Genomic DNA, 8,849 nt, shown 5'->3' with positions numbered 1-8,849 from the left:
GTGAGTCTTTGAAAACAGGACATGATTCAGCCCCCCTTTAATCAAAATAAGGTTTCTTGTTAGGGTTAAGAGTAAGCTCGACCTGATGATGATGATGATGATGATGTTAAGGTTTGATATTACGTGTTTATTAGCTCCTAAAAGTTTAAAAAAAATAAAAAAGCAAACCGTAATCTCGTTGTCGTGACAACAAACTAAACGTATGGACACAAACAATCCTCAACGAAAGAAACTAGATTAATTAAAGTGCCTCACAAAAAAGTGTCGTTTTTATAAAGTAAACGCCAGATGAGTACTTGACTTATTATGGTTATATAACAACTGATAAAAGTAACGCGACGCAGCTAAAACACAATTTGGCATTTGTTTGTAAAAAGTGGTACAATTACGCGCGCACTTGTCAAATGTATTCAACTATGCAAAAAGTTCCATAAAAAATTGAGAATTCGGCAAATACCCTCTTAATATTGAATAAAGTGGCCTTTCTTCGCAACCAAACTAAATGTCATTTTAGTTTGCGATAACCGGATCCTGCGATTATTAACTCTATTAGTTTCTCGCTTTATCCGTCTGCAGAGATCTTTACCTCCGTCATCATCCTGTGTATAAAGTCATCTGTTGAACAAAAAGTGCCATTTTCGATATTAATTATCAAAGTAGCGCATGTCCTTTGTTCAAAGCAGCCATTATAAGACTACGAAGAATATACTCTACGAAACCCGACACCAAACGAAAGGCAAATTATAAGGTAAAATTATAAGGTAAAACGTGTCTCTTGCCTCTCACAGAGTCCGTTTTTAGCATTACAGCATTGCAAATCTGACCAATTAGTCCCTCGCTTGTCTTTTTGTAGCTGGTTCATTATTACAAACGGTTCGCAAAAGAGTCCTCTGTTAAAATAAGGTAAGAAAAGTTTCCTTAGTGGTTTGATAATCACATATCTTAGCAACAATTAATTGTTCCAAATTCAAAGAAGATTTTACTGGCTTTATATTCATAATGAAACAATATTCAAAGGGTTTTACGTGTTTCTAACACAATATGAAAATATTGTTCAACCGAATCCGAATCAGTTTCAAGATTGAGAATGTAGGAGACCTCCGACGACAAGTAACGAAAAACAGAAAAGAGAATTTTCGTATGGATTTATTCTCGACCCATAGCATTGTTTAAATCTGAAATTATGTTGATCGTGGTCTTCTTCTTTATCTCTTTATTTGTGATTAAAAAATATTGAATTAGTTTTACTAGATTTTGGCACGAGGAGTAGACAAGCGACTCCCAACACTACGCCTTAGACTGTAACGCAAATGATGTTCGAATGATGACTGTACATTTCATGCTCCATTCGTGTCAGTCCGGAATTTTATGCGAGGAATCATGTGTTGGCTTGAGGATTTTCTGTTTATTAATTATTTTTTAATGTCTTCTTTTCGGGTATATCTCCGCTGTGCAAGGTTATTTCTGTTGCACAGACAAACAAGTTTTGTAACTCGAGTTTACTTAGTTCCGGTTTTGGTTGTCTTGTAAGTAACGTATTCGTTTTTCGCAAAAACCGGAATCAAACCACAAAACGACGAAGTTTAACAGTTTAATTTACCCTAGTTTTTTAAAAATGGAGGGAGCTTAAACGATAATTGCAAAGAAAGCTGAAGGGATTCTCTCCATCTCTTCTTATCACGAAGACTGAAACGAGAGGCGGATTTAAAGTTTCCATACGTACCCCGTCGTGAAGCCTGGGCAGGACCTTACTTTCATAAGACGGCCAAAGACGGAGAGCCTATCACTACTCGATATAAAAAACCAAGCGTGTCGTTGGATGTGGCGAATATATCGATGCACAAGTAGAAGAAAGAAATCACTGCGCCATTTCTTGAGATATTAAGTGCACACCTCGCATGTTTTCATTTACTAGTTATTCGTCTGTTCAAGGCGAAGAAAACAAAACAATAATAGTGCTACCTTCATTGACAGCACAGCTGTGTTAATAATACTCTGTCGTGGATTGAGATCACGCAACTACTTCGCAATTGCAACTTTATGGAGACCTTTTTGTAGTAACAGCTTTTAAAAAATTGGCGTGCATGGAAAGCGGTCTCGTTCGCTTCATTATTTCATGGATGCTTTTGTTGTCCTTTTAGAATTAAACTGACTCAAAATGCGAAGTCAGATGTACAGTAAAGTAATCTTGGCCGATTCTCAGGATCCACCCCCACTGCAAAAAGCCCTTGTGATATGCATGGAGATACTGTGTTCCAATTTGCACAGTACACTTTCGTGAGTCAGCTGCTGTCAGCTGTGAAAACAATAGATATATTGAATTAGTATATACTAAAACAGTGGATAGCGTTGAAGGCGTTCTCGGATTGTTTCCTCAAACTCCGCCGGAATTATCCTTTGCTAATTCACCTCCGAGCAAGTCGCGCGGGATTTGCGTCCGAAAATATTATTATCATCTTTTTGTGCTTTATTTTCTCGCTGTTTTAGTATATACTAACACAACTATTCACCTCAGTGTCAGTGGATATCCACCACTGGCCACCTGCACTTCGATGAATAGTTGTCAAATAGCCTGTTACCTAGTCGCCATGTCGAACGTCTCAGCTTAAAAGTTGAAGCGCAGTGCCTTTATAGATGCTCGGGTACGTTAAAGCGTATAACACACAGTGGGTTGAGTTACAGTCGATTCAAAACAAAAGAGTGTTTCAACTCTGCATGGTGGAAAACTGTTACATTTGGCTATCTAATTATCGAAAACGTTCATGCCAAGCGACGTGCATTACATCAGTTTTCATTATAGTATTACTTCGAGTATTTAAGTTCAATAAAAATGAACTGCCATGTTTTTCTTCCAAGAGGGTATACTAATTGCTTTTCCATCTTAGAGCAGTTTCCAAATGACTGTCGAAAGTCAGGGTTTGTACCCCTTTTTAAGGCCAAAAAGGTCAAGGACTTTTGAAGGACTTTCCAGGACCCTACTTTCAAATTTCAAGGACTTTTTTTTAGTAAGAATTTACCATAAACCAAGCAAAATTCGAGAAAGTTATACTTTGTTTACCTGAACATTTGTTTTCACAGGCTTTTTTTTTATTTTAAGACCTCAAAGCATTAATATTTTTCGATCTTGATCAATAAAACATCAAGGACTTAAAATGACCAAAAATCCATTTCAAGTACTTTTCAAGGCCTTGAAATCGGACTTTCGGAATCCAAGGGTTTTCAAGCGTACCAACCCTGGAAAGTAATATTACACGATTGCAATTGCTACGCTTGGTGATTGTTTTAAAAATCTCGCGCCAGTTTATCAACCAATGAGAAGGAAAAGCAACACCAACTTCCACGCGCGATTTTCCCCTCGCTTTGGGCAATTTACATGGAATTGCCATGAATCTGGATTGGTTCATTGCGCCATTTGCACCTGCTGTGATTGGTCGAATTACTTTGGTGTTTGTTTTACGACACCTTGAAAACCGCTCCAATGTTTTACAATATGTTATTAGTTGGAGACTACTGATTGAGGTGGAGTTTGGAAGTTATGCTTGGCCAGGTACCAACTTGTGAAACGACCTTTTAAAAAATAGCCATGTTCCTATAAATGTAACAAAAAAGGAATATGCTTTCCGGCAACTCTTTTTGCAAATACATTTTCTGTTATTAAAAACTAGATCATTGCATAATACAATTCTAGAGTTTTGATTGGCTCAGCCATCATGGTATATGAGCTATTAGACATCAGTAACTGTACGCATCAGTTTTCTTTTGTTTTTTTTACAACATAAAGTAGGGGAGACTCATACATAATTTGTGGGCGTTTTTAACTCGCGCTTGTTGGATATGAGATGATTATAGCCAACTCGGCGCAAAACGCCTTGTTGACTAATTATTATCTCATATCCAACGCGTGCTCGTGGAATAATTGTTAATCATCAAGCTTTATTCCTGCTGCAAGAGCCCATGGGCAGCTCACGCTCCTCGTTTCATCTTTCACGTTCCTACGTAACGCGGCGAGAAACAGACAACGTTGAACACCTTGTTGGGAGCAGGCTTGGTCACCAGCCACTGAATCAGAAAATGGGCCCCGCTCACCCCAGCCGCCGATAAACCGGCTGGACACCTGAGCGAGACACTATTTATCTCTACCAATCACAAGCTTGACAGTCCGAATTAGAGCAGAAAGCACGTCAGTCTTCTGACGAATATTAAAATGTCGTATGCAAAGATATGTTTTACTTTGTTAAGTAACGAATAAAAATCAACAAATAGTAATGCACGAATCAACCAAACCCCACCTTAGCCTCCCTAGCATGCGAACGCAGATGTATTTCCGGCGGTCGTTTCTCTCCCCCGAAAAATCGAGCTGCAAAACTATTTCTTTGCCAATCACTGAGAATTAGGCTCATAAATCTCCAGAACGAACACCCATGGAACATGCAAAGTACTTGCGCGTTGTCCACGTAAACACAAGTCAGATCAATGGCGAGCATTATGGAGGATCTTAAAAAAGATTGTGAGATTTTGTATCTAAAAGTTAAGTAGCCACCAGGAGGATGCGATCAAGTATGTTGCAGCCGAGAAGAAACGCGATGATTTCGTCAATTTACCTACACGGTTTACCTTCACGATTTGGAAAGTCCTTGCTTGTGGTGTCCGTGCGGTGCTCTTCTGAGAAAAATATTGTGATTGTGATTTACCTATTACCAATTCTTTTCGGATTGTTTAACTAGAATATTCAACAGTAAGGTATCCTTTGGTCTCCTTTTCTCTGATTCTGGAAGAGACAATGCCTTCAAGTTAGCGCCTTGAGTTTCCGCATTAAGAAGCGGTGTTAATGGATCGGAAATGTAAATGTTTATAGATTAAGCTCTCACTGAACAAAGGCTTCTTTAACGGCGTTTTGTAGCCATCGATGAAGGGCTAAGAATCTCCAACGCAATCCGACTTATGCATATTCTGGGGCCTACTATGGCTCTCGGGGCGATCTTACTGGTTGCGTAACTTCAGGATACATTTGCTACGGCGAAACATTCGTGCAAAATTCACCAAAACTCAGACATTCCTTCGCCTCCAGTGAGGTGCTTTAATCTTAGGTAAGTCGATCTCTTAACTCGAAAAATAATGTCATCGTCAAACTGTCTTTTAATTTAGTCCTCAAGCTCGTCCACTTTATATTACGTACGGCATCCTTGTATCGTATCAGTAGATAGCTCACATAAATCGGCTCCAAGTGTCAAAGAGGAGATGTCCAAAGCACTCTTACCAAATACATTTATCTTCTCCTTTGCAACCAAAAATTTTGTCCGTCAAAGAATGCAACATTCTCCACCGCAGGGAACCCACCAACCCACGGGAAATTTGACATTTACAGGGTTTCAAATGTCAATTTCCCCCCCCCCCCCCCCCCCTTCCTTGGGTGTCCATAATGAGTCAAATTCCCACCCCTGGGGACCACAGACTTTGCAAAATTAGTAAGTTAAAAGAATGATAGGCACTCACAACAAGTTTATTGCAGGACTCCTTCAGACAGTAATTGTACTTGTTGGCAAATGGTCCCTACCAAGTTTGTAAATTTCCCCAAATGAAGAAGGCATATTCTAGGTATTTAGCATATGCTTCAGTTTTGGTTAGCAATTTCACACACATTCTGTACTGCTAAAAATACCTATTAATTGTTTCACATAGTATTTACAGCAATAAAAAATGTGCAGTGCCAGAACATGTCGTCATCATTAGGGGTTAATGCACAAACTTGGTGGTACCAATTATCACAGGTATCACACTGAATCCATTCTACGGTTTCACCTTTATCACCTCTTGGGTCTTCTTTTTTGCAGTAGCCTTATGTTATTAGAAATTTAAAGATAGAGCAATGATGGGCATAAAAGAAAACATTTTTGCTTTCAAAAAGAACGCGATACTCTTTACCTTTCGTTCGGCCATCCTTGGACGCGGGAAACTCGCTCAAATGACTCCACTCGTCACTCTTTCCCAGGTCCTCTCAACTTTTCAAGATGGCGTTCGAGCCATTTTCCCACCCTGGGGACCGTTGTGGCTGTCAAAATCCCCACCCCCGTGCGTCTAATTACGAAGTCTAATTCCCTTGGGTTGCCCCCCCCCCCCCCCCCCCACTTCCCCCATCCTGGGACAAACCATTGATAGGTGCATTAGGCTTTCCATTTGTTTCCCTCGGAGCTTGGTTAGCCTGACTAAAGGTAATAATACGATTGTGATCCGGCCATAAACACTACACTACTTAATCATGATTTTGAATAATAATTGGGTTCACGATGCCTGGACCCGTGATACCGGTTCATTTGACATTTGCAGATGTCACATGTTATCATCACCGTGAAATCGTGTGTCGCACGTTTACCCTACATTTATATTCCTCAACTTCAAAACACTCAAGACGACAGATCTTGTCTCAGTTGCAGATGTCGTGTGTTTCAGAGGGTGACTGTACTCTCTCTCTCTCTCTCTCTCTCTCTCTCTCTCTCTCTCTCTCTCTCTCTCTCTCTCTCTCTCTCTCTCTCTCTCTCTCTCTCTCTCTCTCTCTCTCTCTCTCTCTCTCTCTCTCTCTCTCTCTCTCTCTCTCTCTTTGCATAAGTTTATGTCTCCAGGTGATCTGGTGACGTAATTTGGAGGACTGTGAAGAAAAATTTTAACGCCGTATCCCACAACCGCGCGCGGTCTTAGGTGTTGTTTCCAAATTTCCTGCAGTATTTTCATCGCCAAGACTCGACAGATAAGTCCGCGTCTCCCACATTTCCTGTTACTGAATGAACATTCAAGTAGAACCGGCGAGATCTAACCTCGCCTCTGCCATGTTGAATTCGAAAATAACATTCAAAGCTGAGCGCGGTTGTGGGATACTGCGTTAAAATATTTCTCCCCAGTCCTCCGAATTACGTCACCAGATTACCTGGCTTAGATCGTAATTTTGATCCACCAATGTTCCGAAACTATAACTATCATTTATGATCAAAAGATCAGATATATCACTGGCCTTGGTGACCGCTTGTAGTAAATTACTGTAATCTAACAAGGTATGCATTTCTTTCTTCAGATGAACTTAGTCGTGACATTTGTTTTTGTCACTGTCCTGTGCCTAACAGCCACTGGGTTCCCATCCGAGACAGACAATTGTGTGGCCGATTGCACTTTCAAAGGCGCGCGATGTCACGGGTCCTGTAACGGATGGGATGAGTGCGAGATTTGCACGAATGAGGCAGACGCCTGTCGAAACACATGCAAGAAACGAAGCCTTTACTTCAAATTGTGGCCGTCAAGCAACGCTGAAATGGTGCAGTAACGATTACGTCTTGGCACAAGACACACATCTGTTGGACGATTTTTTGTCTAAATTCTTTACCATATTTCGTTTCTGTTTTAAAGCTTTCTGATGAGGATATGTTAGCACAATAATAAACTTAAAGTATCAAAGTTATTACACTGTTTGTTGATCCTCTTATAATTGTTGCCCGGTTCAAAGGCGTCGCAAGGATAATACTGGCCTGCTAAAATTCCTCCTAGTAGTTCTCCTCAGTACCACATGCCTAACAACCCATTTCTTTTCCAAGTCCCTGTCGTTGCGAGTAAATGCACAAATGTTCTCATGAGGATTCCTTGAGAGTGGTCCTTCGCCAAGCCCACCTAATCATGTGATCATACGCAGCTTTTTTGTTTCCTCGTACGTCGAAAACGCAATATCAATACGTTTTTCAGTCTTTTCTACAGGCTGACTAACTAATGGCTACTCCAAACCATATCTCCTTGTCTGTGGAGACAGCTGACAGCAAGAGAAGAAAATCGTGGTGCTTCAGTCTTCCCGTTCGGCTTTGCCGTTTTTGCGCGCGCACTATCCTCGCATTTCGCGCGCAATTAAAAGATCGTTACAAACGTAGAAAGATTTGCGTGCACACGAAACCACCAAAAGCCCTTAAGTCGCAAATAATTTTCCCATTGGCATGGGGAAACGACTTATAGAAAAGAAAGAAACCCTTTCTTTAAGTTCACTTAAACCAGACGCACAGGAAAAGCTAAACACAAATGAAACCGCCCCAAGGCAAGGAAAACGTGTAGGAAATGGATTATATGAAGCCCAAAGCGATGATAGTAACAGGTGGGTTGGAATAAATCTATCATTCTCCAAGAAAAATATTTTAATTTGTTTTCAAATTTATTATCATAATAAACGGTGGCCAGTGTTCTCTTAGAACGAAAAGCAGTAACAAGCCTAATTACAATTCAACTCAAGTTCAACACTTTGCCTCAGTTCTCAGATTTTCTCTCAAAGGAAATTTCAAATTTGCGGAAAATACAGTGCCGCAAAATGTAAAGGGCCATGCACATAAAGCATCGATCTTTTCAGGGGCAACTGTGCCCTGGGCGCATTCTTTTCGCCATAAAGCAGACGCGATCATGATTTCAAATGACTTTCGGTGTCTTTGCAAATTATGGGCTGATTTTCGCTTGCGACGAAGTCCGAGTAGGAAGTAAGATCTACTCCGACCAAGAGTAAGGACCAAGAGTAACTAAAAAATCTGGGACGAGAGCTGAGTCGTTCCACCAATCATGATCACAAACTTTGGTTGACTAGGCCTCTTGGATTTCGGCCGAAGATATACAAATACCGCTTAAGATTCGATAAGATTTTCCGTGAATCAAACGGCAAATACAACCGATAAAGAAAAGCTCAACACGTTTGCATTTCAGTTTGTGTCTTGAAGTTGACGAAGCCTGGATTATGCAAACATCAAGTGGATACGAAGACTTCTTAATATATGAAGACCAATCTTGCATGGACAATCGAGATAAGGATGAAAGATTTGATATCAACGAAGGGACGGATA

At 40.4% G+C, this 8,849-nt stretch overlaps 1 long non-coding RNA gene across 2 annotated transcripts in view; it reads left to right on the top strand.

The window, feature by feature from the left end:
• The window catches only part of LOC138016513 (uncharacterized), an 11,240-nt gene extending 3,796 nt beyond the window's left edge, over window positions 1-7,444 (top strand). Inside the window, exons 1-3 of one of the 2 annotated variants that reach the window (XR_011125823.1) lie at window positions 611-748; window positions 854-903; window positions 7,064-7,444. This is a non-coding gene — a long non-coding RNA (uncharacterized lncRNA). Of the gene's footprint in view, window positions 1-610; window positions 749-853; window positions 904-7,063 lie in introns of those variants that run through there. The other variant, XR_011125822.1, reaches the window with a different exon arrangement.
• Window positions 7,445-8,849: the final 1,405 nt, after the last annotated feature.

The sequence above is a fragment of the Montipora capricornis genome, chromosome 9, assembly GCF_036669925.1.
Source record: "Montipora capricornis isolate CH-2021 chromosome 9, ASM3666992v2, whole genome shotgun sequence".
Classification (NCBI taxonomy): domain Eukaryota; kingdom Metazoa; phylum Cnidaria; class Anthozoa; order Scleractinia; family Acroporidae; genus Montipora; species Montipora capricornis.
The sequence above is the reverse complement of the archived record's forward strand: the minus strand, read 5'-3'. Positions and strand labels throughout refer to the sequence as shown.